This window comes from Bidens hawaiensis, unplaced genomic scaffold, assembly GCF_021521415.1.
Source record: "Bidens hawaiensis isolate Kalapana, Puna unplaced genomic scaffold, B.hawaiensis_p1.1 tig00000697_1, whole genome shotgun sequence".
In the NCBI taxonomy this organism is placed as follows: Eukaryota; Viridiplantae; Streptophyta; class Magnoliopsida; order Asterales; family Asteraceae; genus Bidens; species Bidens hawaiensis.
The window spans coordinates 2,954,190-2,974,280 of NW_027491041.1; the positions used below are offsets into that span (position 1 = coordinate 2,954,190).

The 20,091-nt window shown below is 38.6% G+C and overlaps 1 pseudogene across 1 annotated transcript; it reads left to right on the top strand.

Annotated features, from left to right (window-relative positions):
* Positions 1 to 13,922: 13,922 nt before the first annotated feature.
* On the top strand, positions 13,923 to 18,729 carry LOC143531465 (NEDD8-activating enzyme E1 regulatory subunit AXR1-like; annotated as a pseudogene). The gene is made up of 14 exons (XR_013135028.1): positions 13,923 to 13,963; positions 14,118 to 14,281; positions 14,367 to 14,522; positions 14,603 to 14,713; positions 15,080 to 15,159; positions 15,267 to 15,417; positions 15,491 to 15,584; positions 16,050 to 16,138; positions 16,234 to 16,307; positions 16,968 to 17,130; positions 17,254 to 17,339; positions 17,721 to 17,804; positions 17,883 to 18,063; positions 18,646 to 18,729. The product of XR_013135028.1 is annotated as an NEDD8-activating enzyme E1 regulatory subunit AXR1-like (transcript).
* Positions 18,730 to 20,091: the final 1,362 nt, after the last annotated feature.

Here is a 20,091-nt window from a genome sequence, read left to right on the forward strand (position 1 = left end):
AAGCTAAGTTCGCCTGAGGTTTAACTTCGCCTAAAGCTAAGTTCGCCTGAGGTTTAACTTCGCCTAAAGCTAAGTTCGCCTGAGGTTTAACTTCGCCTAAAGCCAAGTTCGATTAGAAAATAAATTAAAAACCTAATGAAAAATGTGTTAAGACAGTTAATGGAAATAAAATTTTTCCAAGCTGACCTGGCAGCTCGACCCCAGCCAGGGGCTCTGCCCCTTGGACCCTGCTAGGGGCTGCCGACCCTAGACCCCGCTGCCAGGGGCGCTGCCCCCAGACCCCCGTTCGTTGTGGGTCATATAAAGATAGAAATACATTATGAGAAGTGATAGTTAATTGATACGTATACTTGTTATACAGTCAGCCGTGCACAACTGAAGAAAGGGATTACGATTAACGGTGAACGTAACCGTGTTCAGGTGAGTTTCTAGCCCCATTTATGTGTTATGTTTTCGGGGCTGTGTGCATACTCAATATGTTTGTTAATACGCTTATCCTAAGAGATAAGTGTATGCCTTATGTGAATAATGTGAAATGTATGAATGATGGCTTGACGGTACGTGAACGATCTTCGGATATTGCACGTACTGTCAGGTTGTAACGCTAAGTTAAGGTAAGTATGATATGTATGCTTATGTGTATGAATGTGATAAAGTTAATAAAAAAAGGAAAGGATGGTTGTATGGTTACGAAAAGGGTACCGAGCCCTAATAATACTCGAGGTATGATGTATGGTTGTATGGTAACGAAGAGGGAATCGAACCCTACTAATATTCGAGAACTAGGGAACCGAACCCTACTAATATTCGAGGAAAGAGGGAAACCGAGCCCTAATAATACTCGTGGAAAGAGGGAAACCGAGCCCTAATAATACTCGTGGAAAGAGGGTACCGAGCCCTAATAATACTCGAGGAAGGAGGGTACCGAGCCCTAATAATACTCGAGGAATGTAGGGCGTAATGCTCTTTATAACGTAAGATATGAAAGTAAGTTAATACAAAAGAAAGTAAGAAAGTAAGAAAGTATGAAAGTAAGAAAAGTATGAAAGTAAGAACGTAAGAAAGTATAAAAGTATGAATGAAAGAATATAATGTTATGTGAATGGTATGATTATGTGATTATCTAGAACTCACTCAGCGTAGCTGACTTTTAGTATGCACGCAGGTGAGTAGGGTGAGGCAGCTCGCTTGAGGAGACACGTGGCACTGAGCAAGAGCCTGGCATCTGAAGACTTATGATGTTTTAATTTTAATGTTTTAATGTGAAAAACAAAGGATGTTTTGAGACAAGTTATGGAATATTGTAATGTTTTATGAAAGTTTTATATTCCACGTAAATGTTTTAATTAACTCTGATATTTAGAACTGTGTTTATGAGTAAATCCAACATGAAAGTAGGGTTACCGGTAACGGGGCCTCACAAGTTGGTATCAGAGCAAAGTTCGAGAGATTTAAGCATCCTACATGCTTAGACTCCAGAGAATGGGATTTAAGTTAGAAAGGAAAGAAGATGCTAGTCCAAGAATGCCATGTGTCGCTCAAGCAAGATCAGTAAAGGTAAATTGTATGACTAAATGATATATGTTAATGAGAAAGAAAAGATATGTGAACGACAGGGATAGGAATAATTGATTGTTTGATTTGACTAACTGCTTAAGTAGAACCAGCACAAATAGACTCATAAAGGGAAGTGTATAGGACACGGAAAGCAACGTGATCAGCTAGTCACAGCTGGCCACTGTTATTACCTGTTAGCCTTGCTATCCTTGTACTGAATAGTTCCTTGAGTGATAAAGTTTGTGTTTTCCCCTTAGAATACAATGGCTGGAGCTGGAGACATTGTTGGAGCTGGAGGTCGCACTAGACGACGCGGCAGGCCTCGTCGTGTCCAGCAACCTTCGGTTGAGACAGCTTCCAACACCGAAGCTGAAGGAAGCGCAGCTGGAAGAAACCCGGAAAACAATGAAGGAGTTCAACTGGATCCCGCCATTCAAGCAGCTATTGTTCAAGCTGTGGCCACTGCTGTGAAGAATATTACCCCGGGAAGGTCTGCTGGAAGCCGTGAAAGAACTGTTGAAGGGGCCGGTGGTAATGGTAGAAAGGATGATGAGAGGGAAAAGGGTAACTCAAGTGAGGTAAGGTCTGTGAAAGATGATGATAGGAAGAGGGGCCGAGGCGGTTGCAACTATAAGTCCTTCAAAGGTTGTGACCCGCCTAAGCTGACTGGTTTAGGAGACGCAATCGCTACTCTTCAGTGGATAACCGCCATGGATAAGGTTATCCACATTAGCGAGTGCCGTCCCGATCAAGCGGTAGGTTATGCTACTCAATCATTCGAGGATGAGGCTATGTATTGGTGGGAGAGTGTGGAGCAGAGGAAGACCCGTGAAGAGATCAAGGAGATGAAATGGGGCGATCTGAAGGAGTTAGTGATGGTGAAGTTCTGTGCTGACGCCGAGGTTGAAAGGGCGGAGATGAAGTTCCTAAACTTGAAAGCTGGGACAATGACACATCGTGAGTACACCACCGAGTTCAATCGAATGTCTAGGTTGGTGCCCGATATGGTCAACACTGAGGCTAAAAGGATCAAGTGTTACGTGAGGGGATTACCACAGAGAGTCCGCATGTTAGTCAGGACAAGTAAACCTGCTACTTTCGATTCTGCTGTCGAACTCGCAGAAATGGTCTATGCAGACTTGACTGCGGATGATGTGGTGGTGGGAGACGAGAAGAAAGAAAAGAAATGGGTCGCTCCTGCTAAACGACCCGGTACCCAGATGTGGAACCCTAAGAACAAGCAGCCGAGAGTTTGGGAGAACAGGTCGTGCAAGACCTGTGGCAAGGCACACAGTGGTGAGTGTAGGTGGGGAAAGGGTTCGGATACATGTCATAAGTGTGGAAAGATTCATGCCGGAGAATGTAGATTTGGGTCGAATGTTTGCTACAAGTGTGGGAAGGCAGGTCATTATGCTCATGAGTGCAGTTCTAAGCCTGCATGCTACAAGTGTGGTAAGACAGGTCACTTTGCTAGGGAGTGTACCGAGAGTGAAGCTGGAGGTAGTGGAAGGAAAAATGCCGATCAAGCTAGGCCAAGAACTAGAGCCTACATGCTGACCCAAGAACAAGCCAAGCAGATTCCGGATGTTGTCACAGGTACGTTTCTAGTGAACGGTGTTTCCGCTACTATATTATTTGATTCGGGCGCAAACAAAAGTTTCGTAGCCACACCATTTAGTAAACTAGCTAAAATGAAATGTTGCCGAGTGTCTGAGACCCTTATAGTAGAAACCGCTAGTGACACTTCGGTTAAAATAATGAAAATGGTTAAGAACTGTAGGATAGAATTGGAGGGACATGAGTTCCCTGTTACCTTGTACGTTATGACCTTGGGAGGGTTCGATGTGGTTTTGGGTATGGATTGGTTGTCTGAGTTTGAGGCTCAGATAGTGTGTAAGAGTAGGATGATAAGGTTAAAGTCATTGGATGGTAGTGCGGTGACAGTTTATGGTGATAAGGAAAGTTCTGGGCTTAATGTCATTTCGATGATAAAAGCCGAGGGTTTGCTAAGGCAAAGGTGTTGTGCCTACCTGGCGTATGTCGTCAACGTTACGTCCGAGACGAAAGAAATGAAAGATGTTCCTATTGTGCGCGACTACCCAGAAGTATTCCCTGAGGATCTTCCGGGGTTGCCACCGGAGCGAGAGATAGAATTTCAGATAGATTTAATACCAGGAGCCCAACCTGTCGCGAAAGCGCCTTACCGTCTAGCACCGTCTGAGATGAGAGAATTGATGCCCCAACTGCAAGAACTCCTCGACAAAGGTTTCATAAGACCGAGTGTTTCCCCGTGGGGCGCACCAGTATTGTTCGTGAAAAAGAAGGATGGAAGTATGAGAATGTGCATAGACTATCGTGAGTTGAATAAGCTGACGGTAAAGAATCGATATCCTTTGCCACGGATTGATGATCTGTTTGACCAACTGCAAGGTTCAAGTTGGTTCTCACGAATAGATCTCAGATCAGGCTACCATCAGCTGAAGGTGAAAGAGGTAGACATCCCTAAAACAGCGTTCCGAACGCGGTATGGACACTACGAGTTCCTCGTAATGTCATTCGGTCTAACAAATGCTCCTGCAGCATTTATGGACATGATGAATAGGGTGTGTCGGCCGATGTTGGATAAGTCGGTTATCGTCTTCATTGACGATATATTGATTTATTCAAAGAGTGAGTCTGACCATGCCGAGCATCTGAGAGAGGTGTTGGAAGTTCTGAAGAAAGAGAAGTTGTACGCCAAGTTTTCGAAGTGCGCGTTCTGGTTAAGAGAAGTGCAATTTTTAGGTCATGTGGTTAATCCGGAGGGGATTACCGTGGACCCAGCTAAGGTGGAAGCGATAACGAATTGGAAGACTCTGCAGAATCCGACTGATATACGAAGCTTCCTAGGGTTAGCTGGCTACTATAGGAGATTCATCGAAGGTTTCTCCAAGATAGCCGCACCGCTGACCGGTATGACCCGAAAGTCGATAGTATTCAGTTGGGGAAAGTTTCAGGAGGAAGCCTTTGAAGAATTGAAGAAGAGACTCACGCAAGCTCCCATCCTTACTCTACCCGATGGCGACGAGGATTTCGTTGTTTGTGCTGATGCCTCGCATCAAGGGTTAGGTTGCGTGTTGATGCAATGAGGGAAGGTGATAGCCTACGCGTCTAGGCAGTTGAAGGTCCATGAGAGTACTTATCCGACGCATGATTTGTAGTTAGCAGCTGTAGTACATGCTCTTAAGATATGGAGGCACTATCTGTACGGTACTAAGTGTACTATCTATACCGATCATAAGAGTTTAAAGTACTTCTTCGAGCAGAAAGAACTGAACATGAGGCAGAGAAGATGGTTAGAATTGATAAAGGATTACGACTGTGAGATTAAGTATTACCCCGGTAAAGCTAACGTGGTCGCTGATGCGTTAAGTCGTAAGAATGAGGAAGTCCTTGCAACAGTGAAGTCATACAAGTTGATCATGAACCCGAGTCTCTTTGAAGAAATCATCAAGGTGCAGTCAGAAGTGTTAGTAGATGAAGGGTTAGTAAGAAAGAAAGGATTTATGGCCAGCAAGATGAGTTGATGGAAAACACTCATGGAGTTAAGACTAGGTTCGACCGTATGTGGATCCCACGCCATGGTGATCTTAGAAGTCGAATCTTAGATGAAGCTCATAAGTCAAGGTACTCAATCCATCCAGGAGCTACAAAGATGTACCAAGACTTGAAAAGAGATTACTGGTGGCCAGGAATGAAGAATGATGTAGTGGATTATGTTAGTAAGTGCTTAACTTGCTTACAAGTCAAAGCCGAGCACCAAAAGCCTTATGGGAAGATGCAACCGCTAGAGATACCTGAGTGGAAATGGGAACACATCACCATGGACTTCATAACTAAGCTACCTCGTACAGCTAAGCAACATGATACCATCTGGGTGATTGTGGACCGTTTGACCAAGAGTGCTCACTTTCTGCCCATACGAGAGGCCATCTCGTCAGAAACGTTAGCAAGCTTGTTCATCAAAGAAGTTGTAACCAAGCATGGGGTACCGTTATCGATCGTGTCTGATAGAGATACACGGTTTACTTCGAGGTTCTGGAAGAAATTCCATGAAGCTATGGGGACGAGGTTGAACATCGGTACGGCGTATCATCCTCAAACTGATGGACAGTCTGAAAGGACGATCCAAACCCTTGAGGATATGCTACGTGCTTGTGTTTTAGATTTTGGTGGAAGTTGGGATGATCATCTGCATCTGGCGGAGTTCTCCTATAACAACAGTTACCATTTAAGTATTGGTATGCCACCGTTTGAGATGCTTTACGGTAGACGATGTAGAACCCCGGTGTGTTGGGGTGAGATTGGTCAGAAAGAAATGGGAAGCCTAGAAGTGGTTCAGGAAACGACTTCAAAGTTCGATCTGATCAAAGCAAGATTGAAAGCCGCGCAAGATAGACAAAAGTCTTATGCAGATAAGCGGCGACGACCAATTGAGTTTAACGTGGGTGACTATGTGATGCTTAAGGTCTCGCCTTGGAAGGGGATTATCCGTTTTAGGAAAAGAGGAAAGTTGAGTCCGAGGTACATTGGACCGTTCAAGATTGTAAAACGTGTGGGTGAAGTAGCTTATAAACTGGATTTACCCGATGAGTTAGAAGGAATTCATTCAACCTTCCATGTTTCTCATCTGAGGAAGTGTCTAGTTGATGACACGTCTCACGTGCCATTAATGGACATCGAGGTTGATGAACAATTGAACTACATCGAGCAACCGATAGAGATCGTTGATCGCAAGGAGAAGCAGCTTCGTCACAAGATTATACCTTTAGTAAAAGTAATATGGAAACACCACAAGGGATCAGATGCTACTTGGGAAGCCGAGGATGAGATGCGCAAGTTTTACCCTAGTTTGTTTATGTAATAGTTGGGTTTCGGGAACGAAACCTCTTTAAGGGGGGAAGACTTGTAACATCCTAAAATTTTAATGATGAATAAAGGAAGTTATGTTTAGTGATTTCGCGTGATTGATTAATGTCGGAGAAGGAGCGGGTCTTGAACTTGGATTAATTGAGATGGGTTAAATGAGAATGGGATTTCAGGGATATAAATACCCCCAAAATCCCAAAATATCTTCATTTTCCCCCACTCTCCTAAACACACACATACACACACACCAAGCACACCCAAAACCGCCGCCGGCCGGGCCGAGATAGAAGGAAGGATCGAGCGAGGTCCGGGTAAGAGAGAAAGATTAGTGGTGATACCAAGATAAACGAGATCCAAACAAGCTCAAAAGGTATGATTCTTGATCTTGGAAGTTTAAAGATCCGAGCTTTTAGTGTATAAACGACCGAAAATGGTCGGGAAGTGTAGTGGGTGGTATTGAACCTTAACAAGGGTGTTAAAATCGCCCGAAATGTTGATCAGAAACCGCAACAGCGGACATCTGGGCAACTTCGCCTTCATCTGGGCAACTTCGCCTTCAAGCGATGAACTTCGCCTGCAAGCTAAGTTCGCCTGATGAACTTCGCCTAAAGCTAAGTTCGCCTGAGGTTTAACTTCGCCTGATGATAAGTTCGCCTGAGGTTTAACTTCGCCTAAAGCCAAGTTCGCCTGAGGTTTAACTTCGCCTAAAGCTAAGTTCGCCTGAGGTTTAACTTCGCCTAAAGCTAAGTTCGCCTGAGGTTTAACTTCGCCTAAAGCCAAGTTCGATTAGAAAATAAATTAAAAACCTAATGAAAAATGTGTTAAGACAGTTAATGGAAATAAAATTTTTCCAAGCTGACCTGGCAGCTCGACCCCAGCCAGGGGCTCTGCCCCTTGGACCCTGCTAGGGGCTGCCGCTTCTAGACCCCGCTGCCAGGGGCGCTGCCCCCGGACCCCCGTTCGTTGTGGGTCATATAAAGATAGAAATACATTATGAGAAGTGATAGTTAATTGATACGTATACTTGTTATACAGTCAGCCGTGCACAACTGAAGAAAGGGATTACGATTAACGGTGAACGTAACCGTGTTCAGGTGAGTTTCTAGCCCCATTTATGTGTTATGTTTTCGGGGCTGTGTGCATACTCAATATGTTTGTTAATACGCTTATCCTAAGAGATAAGTGTATGCCTTATGTGAATAATGTGAAATGTATGAATGATGGCTTGACGGTACGTGAACGATCTTCGGATATTGCACGTACTGTCAGGTTGTAACGCTAAGTTAAGGTAAGTATGATATGTATGCTTATGTGTATGAATGTGATAAAGTTAATAAAAAAAGGAAAGGATGGTTGTATGGTTACGAAAAGGGTACCGAGCCCTAATAATACTCGAGGTATGATGTATGGTTGTATGGTAACGAAGAGGGAATCGAACCCTACTAATATTCGAGAACTAGGGAACCGAACCCTACTAATATTCGAGGAAAGAGGGAAACCGAGCCCTAATAATACTCGTGGAAAGAGGAAAACCGAGCCCTAATAATACTCGTGGAAAGAGGGTACCGAGCCCTAATAATACTCGAGGAAGGAGGGTACCGAGCCCTAATAATACTCGAGGAATGTAGGGCGTAATGCTCTTTATAACGTAAGATATGAAAGTAAGTTAATACAAAAGAAAGTAAGAAAGTAAGAAAGTATGAAAGTAAGAAAAGTATGAAAGTAAGAACGTAAGAAAGTATGAAAGTATGAAAGTATGAATGAAAGAATATAATGTTATGTGAATGGTATGATTATGTGATTATCTAGAACTCACTCAGCGTAGCTGACTTTTAGTATGCACGCAGGTGAGTAGGGTGAGGCAGCTCGCTTGAGGAGACACGTGGCACTGAGCAAGAGCCTGGCATCTGAAGACTTATGATGTTTTAATTTTAATGTTTTAATGTGAAAAACAAAGGATGTTTTGAGACAAGTTATGGAATATTGTAATGTTTTATGAAAGTTTTATATTCCGCGTAAATGTTTTAATTAACTCTGATATTTAGAACTGTGTTTATGAGTAAATCCAACATGAAAGTAGGGTTACCGGTAACGGGGCCTCACACAAAGGCGTTTCTGTCTTTGGATCCTTTTGACCGGACCTTTAAGATTGCTGGTGAAGAATTGGGTGATTCAGCCGAGAAGACTGCAAGCTCTTCAGAAACCATATCCAGTAAGTTAGAATTCATTCCTTAATCATAAACTCAGTAAAAATAAGTAAAAACAATAGATTATAAAGGGCTTATCTTTTTTCGAGCAGATGCACAGAAGTCATAATCCAAGCCTTTCAAGAATCTGCTGGGTCAGTTCCAGTTAAAGGATGTTGACAGCCTCATTTCATCTCGGTCCTCTGAGAAGAAGCCCATGAAGAGCTCCAGCCTTGCACCGCCAAAGATTATGATGACTCGATCCAAGGACACCATGAAGAGAAAGAAGGACCCTGATGTGGAAGTCCACAGTGCCCAACATGTGTTTGACCAGCTTTCGGAGGTAAGGATCCGTGCTGGCATAACTCTGAAAGACAAGCTCAATGCAGCACTTCAGGCGGAGAAGGAAGCTCTGAAGGACAAGTTGGCATTCGCGGACATCCGAGCTCAGGAGCAGGTGGTGGAGGTTATGGAGCAGGCCAAGGTGTGGGTGACAGAGGCGTGGCTAAGAAGTAGGTGAAGGTAATGGGCGATGAAGGACACAAAGACAAGGCCGATCAATGATCCTTAAGACAATCATCAAAGGTGGTTAGGGTGGAGGGATCCTTAGCTTTATAGGGATGAAGCCTTAACCGCCTTTGTCTTTTAAATTTATGCATGGACATGTGATAACTCTAACTTAGCTTGATCTGGGTGGATGGTCCACGTTTTGCTGGTGAAGCCCGGATCAAATTTTGCTTATATTAATATAACTCTTTTGATTTCTGCCTTATCATCTGTGTTACTAGGATAGAGGATTCTCAATCCTTAGAACTTTTCTCTTCATGATACTTACCTATTAAAATAAATCATCAAAAAAGAGAACGTAAAAGTTAGCAAAGCTGGATTTAAACCCAACTATCTTGGGAACAAGCCCAATGAAACGTGGGGACAAGCCCAATAAATACGAGCGACAAGCCAATCCTTGGCGTTGGCCCAAATACACGTTGTGACGAGCCTAACCCGGCGTTGACCTTAACTTGTGTATATGGTACGTCTACCATTTAATACGTAGGATCCAAGATATAATTTTTAGCCATGAAATTGTCAGCCACGTATAGTGCATTGGTCCCACAGCCTCCAATTATACCCGGATAATCGTGCGCTCCAGGCAAGGGTGTAGAAACCCCAATTCAGGAGATAAGGTGAAGACCTTATAAACCTGGCAACAAGGCCGATTAAACTTAGGAGAGAGTTGGCCAAACCTTTTTTTCCACTTGAGGGCCTTATTGCTCGGCATTTCTGCAACTTGGCACATTTGACAAAACAAAAATATAATGTGAAAATATAAATATAAAGTAAAATTTTACCAAGTATCGGACTGAAGCAATTGATTAGGATTCAGGATCCTGATCAACAATAATATTTTTTTATATGGATTGCATTCCAAGCCCTTAGGAGCATGTCACCTTCCATATTCATCAAACGATATGCCTCCTTTCCTGCTTCGGCTTCAATTAGATAAGGACCCTCCCATTTGGATGCCAGCTTCCCGTCGGCGGGATTAGTTGTGTTTTGGAACGCCTTTCGAAGGACTAAGTCTCCAACTTCAAATCTTCTAATTCTGATATTCTTGTTGTAAGCACCAGCCATCTTTTGTTGGTAGGCTGCCATCCTGATTCTTGCTTGATCACTAAGTTCTTCCACAGTATCTAGATCTTAGACAAGATTCTCGTCATTTCTCTGAGGATCACGAATGCTTGTTCTGGCTGTTGGGTACACCATTTCAGTGGGGATCACTGCCTCAGCTCCAAAGACTAATGAGAACAGCGTCTGTCCCGTGGCATTCTTTGGAGTTGTCCTATCTGCCCAGAGCACATAGGGTAGTTCCTCAGCCCATTTGCCTTTCTTTGCTCCAAGCTTTTTCTTCAGGTTGTTGATGATGACTTTGTTGCTTGATTCTGCTTGGCCGTTTGCTTGTGGATGGACTGGCGTTGAAGTGATCATCTTGATTCCCCAACTGTCACAAAAGTTAGTAGTTCTTTTCCCAATAAATTGGGAACCATTATTACATATAATTTCAGAAGGAATTCCAAATCTAGTTATAATGTTACGTTTGATAAAGGATATAACTTCCTTTTCCCTAACTTGAGGAAAAGCCTCAGTTTCGATCCATTTAGAGAAATAGCCTGTCATTGCTAACATGAAGACCTTTCCTCCTGGAGCAGTAGGGAATTTACCCACTATGTCCATCCCCCATTTCATGAATGGTCATGAAGAGACAAATGGGTATAAGGGTTCTGCTGGTTGATGTAGAATGTTGTCGTGCCTCTGACAAGCATCACACTTCCTAGAGTATTCCATAGCGTCCTTTTTCATAGTCGGCCAGAAGTATCCGGTTCTTAGAATCCTGGAGAATAATGTTCTGCCCCCTGTATGGTTGCCACAATCTCCTTCATGGAAATCCTTCAAGATTTCTTGGATCTCGGATCCTTCGATGCACCTTAAATATGGACCTGCAAGGGATTTCTTGTATAGCATATTATGTACAATAGTATATTGTGATACCGACGCCTTAAAAGCTTTGGGGTTCTCTTCTTTTGGGATTTCTCCATCTTGAATATACTTCACTATTGGAAGAATCCAGGATGAACGATCAAGAGGATGATCCTCAGGATCCATATGTAGATTCCCATCTACTTCCATTGCTTGACATTCCTTAATTGTAGGGGATAGGACATGGATGATAGGGATTTTTATGTTCTCTGGGAGCTTCAAAACTGAAGCTAGGTTTGCTAAGGCATCGGCCCCAGCATTTTCTTCTCTTGGTACCTGCGTAATTGTAAAATAATCGAAGGATCCTGCAAGATCCTTTACTATATCTAAATATTTAATTAATTTATCACCTTTGACTGCATATGAGTCATTAAAGTGATTAGCAATTAATAACGAATCTACAAAAATCTAAAGGAATCTGATTCGTAGGATCCTCATTGATGGTACATGTTTATGCTATGTTAATGGACTATAGATTTATGATTCGCAGGATCCTCTTGTTGCTGTTCACCCCTTCTCAAGCCACTAGATTGCTAGATTTATGATTTGAGATTTCTCATGCATTGACCCGAATTCACTGATATGGGTCTCAACAAACCCGGATTGTTCTTAAATGGGTTATAACAATCTCATTTATTTCTCAAAAGCTTTCAATATCAAACAATAATTTTCGTGGGTCATGGGTCTCACCAAACCCGAATAGCCCTTAAATGGGTTTTAAGCTATAACATCTCATTTATTTGTGAAATAACCTTTTAGAGCATGCTCAACCCATCCCCTAAATTTTTGTGAGAAGTTTTTTTTGTAAATCTTATCTTACTATAGTAATAAAAGAAAATGTTGAAGCGTAGGTGTCAAACCTACATTTATTCTAATTCCTAATCTCTCATCTCATTCACTCTAGTTATCCATGGATCATTGATCAAAACAATTTTATCAATTAGGTTATAATATAGTGTAAATTTTATTTATTATTAAGTTAAATGCCATTTTCATACCTGAGGTTTAACCAACTACGCCATTTTAGTACTTTTTAAAAATTTCTTGCAAATAAGCGCCTAACGTTTTCAAAATCATGCTATTTTAGTACTTTTTGTTTATCCTTTTGTTTTTTCCATTAAGTCAGGGATAAAATAGTATTTTTTTTCTCATTACTTAACCCTTTGGTCAAAAATAAATGAGACGAACTTCTTAAAAAAGCAAACCGAACCACTTTATTTTAACAAAAATAAACTAACCGAACCACCTTTTTAGCAAAAAAATAAACATACCGAACTACTTTTTTTTAAGAAAAATAAATGAACCGAATCACATTTTTAACAATAATAAACAAACCGACTACTTAAAAAGAAAAAAACACCGAACCACTTTTTTTATAAAAAATAAACGAACCGAACCGCTTTTTTTAACAAAAAAAAATAAACGAACAATGACACTTAACTTTTCATTATTTAAAGGTTTGTAAATGTCACCTTTATAATTACCTTTAAAAAAGGAGTTAATGATTGGGTTGGTGGTTGTTTTTCAGTAATGTGGAAAATATATATTTAGGTCTACATTTATTTTTTTTAATGACATTATGCTACAAATTATTGTCTATACACATTAATCATCATCTTTTAAATATTGTTACACGAGAAATTACATTAAGTTCATATTTTCCATCACGTGTAGTACACGGATTTCATAAGTCGTGAATTGAAAAAAAAAATATAATTCATAAGTTTTACTTTGTACATTAAATTAATTCATAAGTATTTTGAAAATTACAATTGAAATAACAACCTTATTTATTTTTATCATTTAACAAATCTCGTGTAATACACGGGTTCAAAAGCTAGTTATAAAATATGCTTAAGAGTGGTTATAAGTGAATGAGAGAGAAAATTTAGTGATTTTTTTTTATAAATTTAGGGAAAAGTTGTTTACCCCCATTTTTTTGGTAGTATTTGTTGAAATTGGTTGTGAGTAGAGGAGAGAGAAACTGTAACGATAAATGTATAAAAAATATGATTTAATTAAACATGAGAGAGAATTATAATTTTTTTAATGTAATTATAGAGATGCAGATAACAGATGGGTTTGGAATGCGGGTATAGGTCTCACCAAACCCAGATATCCTTTAAACGAGTTATAACATCTCATTTATTTGTAAAAATCTTTTATCATCAAAACCTAATTATAATTTATCTATTCTACATATTCTCCGTCGCCGGTTAGCTTCCGATTACCACCCACCATTATTAACCTCCCCTCTCATGCATCAACCATCTTCATCTACGTCAATCGCCCCTTTTTCATAAGACAAATATTTGTGTTCATATTTGTTCGTTTAAAAAAATCACCATGTTCGTATTCGTTTATGTTCGCTCGTTAAGAATCTAAAAAACCTACACATCTCAATTGAAAGAGCCAAACATTAAAAAATAGAATGAACGCAACAAACTAATGTATACGTATTTAATCAAAACAAAACTACGTGAAACAAATCATTATAAAATATAAAATAACAAAAGGTTGCAGCACTACGCTCGGCCTTAGGCTAGGAAGGGAATTAGGTCAAAATACGCGACTCTCTGTTTGTTCTCAGAAATGAAAATTCATTCCTTCCGCATTGAGCGAGTAATCCAATCCAGTTCAATTAGTCGTCTGGTGTTTGAATTATACAACTACAACTACAACTATAACTAAAGGTCAAGCAATGGCTGTGGAAGCTAAGACCAAATACGATCGTCAATGGATGTGGAAGCTAAGACCAAATACGATCGTCAACTCAAGTACATACCTACCTACCTGCTTTTCCTTACCAAACCCTAGCTCATCTCAACATTATTATTGTTAATTCTTTTAATTAATCAATTCACATGATGCTTTCTTGTAATTGATAAAACAACACACATATCCATTCATGCTCTTGTTTGTTACATACAGGATCTGGGGTGACCAAGGCTAGGCTGCACTTGAGAAAGCTAGCATATGCTTGCTCAATTGTGGTTCTGAAACACTCAAAAACCTTGTTCTTGCTGGTATTGGAAGCATTACTGTTGTCGATGCTTCTAAAGTTGAAAACGCAGACCTTGGAAATAATTTTACGGGTATCTTTTCCATTCCTTATCCATTCTTCTGACTTCATTCAACTTTATTATTAATCTTAATAATAACAATAATGTGTTTGCACAGTCAATGAGTCAAGTCTTGGACACCCGAAGGCTTTGCGCTTTTCTTCAGGAACTAAACGATGCCGTTAAAGCCAAATTTATTGAAGAACATCCGGTCACTTTAATTGACACAAATCCTTTGTTTTTTTCTCAGTTCACATTGGTTGTAGCCACTCAGGTAAATCACTTTAGCTTAACATTTTATGATTATCTATGGTTTATCATAGTAAGTTTCACTAACTGTGGATTTAATTTCAGTTGGTTGAAGATTCTATGGTGAAGTTGGACCGTATTTGTCGTGATACAAATGTTATGTTAATATTTGCATGCTCATATGGCCTCAGTGGGTTTGTTCGAATTAGTGTCAAGGTACATCTGAATTTTTATTTGGCATATTTTCCGTTAGTATACGTGTATGCCCTTCTGAATTTAATCTAAACATTTTATATTTAACTATTTCATAGTAAATAAGATTTAAATAAGATAATTTTACAATTTGCTTCCCAAATAAATAAACAGAACATTATGTGTTGAGACGAAACCAAGTAGTAATGTTTAATTTCTATTTGTTTGTTCAATTAAACATATTGATTGATATAAGTGATTGGCCTTATATTTACCATGGGATGAGTAGATATGGTATTTTTGTGTTTTTAAACGATAAATATGAGTAGTACATATGAATTTCTATACAACAAGTCAATGGCTATAATCTTGTTTTTCATGATGTGACAGGAACACGCGGTTATTGAGTCAAAGCCTGATCATTTTTTGGATGATCTCTGGTTAAATAATCCATGGCCTGAACTTAAAAAGTTGGTATTTTTTTAAGTGAACATACTTTTATTAGTTTGTGCTGCATTTGACTGGAAGTAGTTTTATACTTCTATATACCAGATATTAATTTCTTACATTGTTTTAGGTTTACCGAGAACATCGACTTAGATACATTTGATCCTGTAGTCCATAAGCATGTGCCATACATTTTAATTCTTGTAAAGATAGTAGAGGAATGGGCTAAAAGTCATGGTGGAAGGCTGCCATCAACTAGGGAAGAGAAAAAGGAATTCAAGGTTTTTACTAAATTACCCAAGATTATCTTCTTATGTCTCAGTATTTTTAAAACTGTTACTTTGAAACTTGTAGGATTTAATAAAAGCGAAAACAGTTGCAGCGGATGAGGACAACTATAAAGAAGCTATTGAGGCCTCGTTCAAAGTTTTTGCCTCAAATGGAGTCAGTAAGTACATAAAATTACTGTAACATAATCTTCTATTGAAGGTTTCTAGCTGTATGTTATGGATATTATCATTTTGAATCAATTATTTTTTTGTTGTATGTACTATGGGAAAATGCTGATAAAACGCTGATGCACACTGCTTTTTTTTTCCCTTTTGCATTATTAAGTCTGTAAACTTGATGAAAATGAGCTTTTTGCTAGGTTTTAAACATACAAGGATTTAGTTATGCACAAATACAGTCTAGGCACTTATGTGCGAATTTAGAGGATGTCTATCGTATTTTTGACAGTTGCTCTGTTTCTAGTTATCTATAAGAAACTGAAATCAGTAGAAACACTCTTTTGCATGAATTACACTTTATGCTATGTTAATGGATTATAAATTTAAGTAGATGAAAAAGTGTAGATGGAGTAATGAGGACTAGCACTGATAATATTAACAAAAGACATTCGTTTAAACTCCAGGTTCAGATTTGAAACATATACTTGATGATCCACATGCTGATGTCGAATCTGGTTCATCAGATTTTTGGGTGATGGTGGCAGCATTAAAGGTAGTGTTCACGTGTTACTCTCATTTTGCATTTTTCAAGTGTTAGTTTTGTGAAAAAATTGCTTCTAGGTCAGTGACTATAATTCTTGACTGCAGGAGTTCATTGCTAATGAAGGTGGTGGGGAGGCACCACTTAAGGGATCAATACCATATATGACATCTTCTACTGAGTGAGTCACCATTGATAATTGCTACTTTTACTGAATATAATGCTTGTAAAGGTCACCAAGTATTCTATTCTCTCATTAAGGCTACCTGCATATTTAAACAACTTTACAGGCCATCTAAGTACGTATAGAGTTTTGTTTATACCTATATAGTCAAAGTCACAAGGCTAGCCAACTGGTTTAAAATCAATTTAAAAAAAAATATTTCTTGCCCTGCCCATGCCTTGCTTGCGCCTAGCTAAAGGCAAGTGCCTTGGTTGTGCTTTTGAAAGCTTTTTGCTTGAGCGCCTTTGACTACTATTGTTTATACGCTTAAAAACATGCTGGAAATTGACCAAAAACTACCTCTTCAAAATATAGATTGGTCTTATTCAGTAGACATGTTTTTGACTTAATTTAGTATGAATGAAAGCAAATACATACTATAAAGTAACGTTTTTATATCAAATTGTTGCTTTTTGATGGATCAATACAAGGGTATATTTGTTTTCCCAAAAAGTTTGATGGATTTTCTATATTAGGCATGAATGGCCTATATAGTAATTTAAATATATTGGTAACCTTATGAAGAAAGTTAATAGTGAGGCCTCACATATATTTTCCTTTCTTTTTACCACATGATGTTTTTTCATTAAACAAGACATGTTGACAATTCTATTCTAGGTTATATGTAAACCTGCAAAAACTCTATCAGGCCAAAGCTGAAGCTGATTTTCTTGTGGTTGAGCAACGTGTTAGAAATATATTGAAAAGAATTGGCAGAGATCCATATAGCATTTCCAAAGCGGTCATAAAAAGCTTCTGTAAGAATGCATGAAAACTCACAGTACGTATTTACATTTAGTAAGATATCTCAAATACCACCTCTCACGTCTCTATGTATGATCTGTGTATAAGCATGGTGGATTTGTGACCTTTTCTATATGTAAATTGTTGCTTCATTTTCCAGGTATGCAGATATAAACTCATTGAGGAAGAGTTTAACTCTCCAGTTTTACCTGAGTTGCAAAAGTACCTGACTGATGAGGAATACAGGTATTCTAATTACTTTTTATCTTATTGTATTTTCATTAGGGAAAATATAGAAGAAAGGAAAAGGAAACTGCTTATTGATGTTTATGTTTGATTATTGTTATGAGTAAATTATATTTTATCTCTATGGTATGTGAAACGATACATAAATCATCTCTAATGTAGCCTAAAATCTAAATAATTCCTGAATAGTCCTGGTGTGAGTAACATGAATAAATGCCCCCTCATCTTCAATTTATAATTTGGTCTTAAAATATTATTTAATTTTAAACCCAAATTCATAACATTCAACAACACTGAGAACACAAACATAAATTCATAGCCTCGAAAAATGTTAATTGTTATTATTATTCATTAGTTGTTACTAACTGTTGTTAAGGGCAGTGTCGCTGTGGGATTCTATATTTTGCTTCGAGCTGCTGATCGATTTTCAGCTAACTATAATGCTTTTCCTGGGCACTTTGATGGGTAACATCCATTTTCATCATTCCATTACTACCTATCAATGCCATACATATATTAATTGTACTACTAGTATTTGTACAGGGCAATGGATGAGGATATATCAAGATTAAAAACTACAGCAGTTGGTCTTCTTAGCGACTTGGGGTGCAACGGGTCCACTTTGACGGAAGACCTTATTAATGAAATGTGTCGTTATGGTGCTGCTGAGTTACACACAGTTGCAGCTTATATTGGTGGAGTTGCATCACAGGAAGTTATCAAGGTTATTTCACTTGCTGTTTTTTTTATTTATAATAGAGATGTCAGTTTTCACTCACTTATGCGACAAGATGCATACTTGGGTGGCCCTAACGAAAAACTTGAATAATATTGCTGAAAAGGAAATCAGTAGTATCTTAAAAGTTTATTTTTTAAAAAAACCCAAATCGTAATTTTATACAGAAACTGTAGCGTTGTTGTACTATGAGTTTTGTTTTCGTAGTTGACAATCACATGACTTACTATTCATAAAAATTTGGACAAAAAATGTTGGTTGTCACTTTATTTTTGGCAAAAAGTTTTGTGGGTTCATGATGCTTTGTATTAAACTGAAGGGCATTTTAGATATCTATCCTTTCTATAAAAGTACAACATGTCTAGTCAAGCATCGGGTTTTATGCAATGGTCCTTCTTGGTCTCGTTGAATTATGAGTTGTAATGTTTGGGATTGCTTAGTGCTTTTTGAAACAAACAGTTTGGATTGGTATAAGCAACTTCTAAATAATTAGATAAACTGTTTTGATAAACAAAACAGCTTATTACTAAACAAACAAGTGAATGTAATTTAAGTTTTAATTGCGTGCAGCTTATTACACGACTATTTGTGCCCATGAGTGAAACTTTCATCTTCAATGGCATTGATCACAAATCTCAATTATTGTCCTTATAAGGTAATCTCTTGAAATTACTTGTTAGCCCTTGTCATCATTACAAGTAATCGTTTTTAAGGGTATTTGGTTAACAGATGGACACTTGTTTTAAGCTATGGATCTGGTCAAACAATGTAAATTAGGCCCTGCAAAACGGGTCATTCCAAAAAATATCTATTGATCAAAACTATCACAAGAAACTGCCTATAAAACTAATGAACACAATTAAGCATGAAGTTAGGCAGTAACTATAAACAATTTTGAATCTATAATTTAATTGCAGAGTTTACTGTTATAAAAAGACAAACCATATCTTTCGGAATAATAAAGTACTGACTTTTCTTTTGATATTTAGATGGGTGCAGGGTTGAAGGACAAGTGCGATTTGGAATTGTATACTTTGACATGAGAGTTTTGATTTAGGAAGAGAGAGGATGTTGCATGGATATTATATTGGAAGTAATGTTGGAGTTTTTTTGTGGAGAAAAGGCTGGACATTACTTTAAACCCTAACAGTTTTTTAAGTGATTAGCATAGCGTCAGTTATTGAAAATGCCGCGCAAAAATACAACCAAGTTATTGCCATCAAATTATAAGAACAAAAACTGCTAGCAAATGGGTTGGGTTGGGTCAAAATGGATCATAGGTCAGAACGGGTTAGGGTTGAAACGGGCCAATTAGAATAGGGTTGTTTTGGCTCGGGGTCAAAACGGGTTAGGGCCAGGGTCAGAACGAGTCAGGGTAGAAACGGGTTCGGGTCAGTGTCCGGTCAAAGCGGGTCAGAACAGGGTTTGGGTCAATTTTTTTTTGAAACGATGACAACGGTGGAAACATTTTAGTTTTTTGTTTACTTTTTCTTTTTGATTTATATTTTAAGTTATGATTTTTCTTTTTTTTTTTTGAATTTTTTGAGGGGTTTTTACTTAAAATAAAAAACCCCTAAAAAATTCAAAAAAAAATAAAAATAAAATCATAAACTCAAAATATAAATAAAAAACAAAAATAATAAAAAGATATATTGCCCTGGTTTCAAAAGATAAATAGATAAATAAAATCTTGATTCGAGCCAAAACCTGACGCGAACCCGTTCCAATCCAAAACTTGTTTTGTGTCGAAACATGTCTCGTGTGGAAATCTACGTCACTCTAAAACCCGTTCTCACTTGAAATCTGCCACATTTCTTTATGACAAACCCACATCGACCCATTTCATTAAATTTGTTGACCCATTTTGACCCGAAAATAGCTAGGCAGAATTTCAAGTGATCCATTTAGTTAAAATGTCTTACCCAAACCAACCCATGTAATTTTCAAAGCAACCCAAACCGACCCATTTGAAATGCTTTGGGTCAAGAATCAAGATTGCCAAGGGCTGTAAACGAA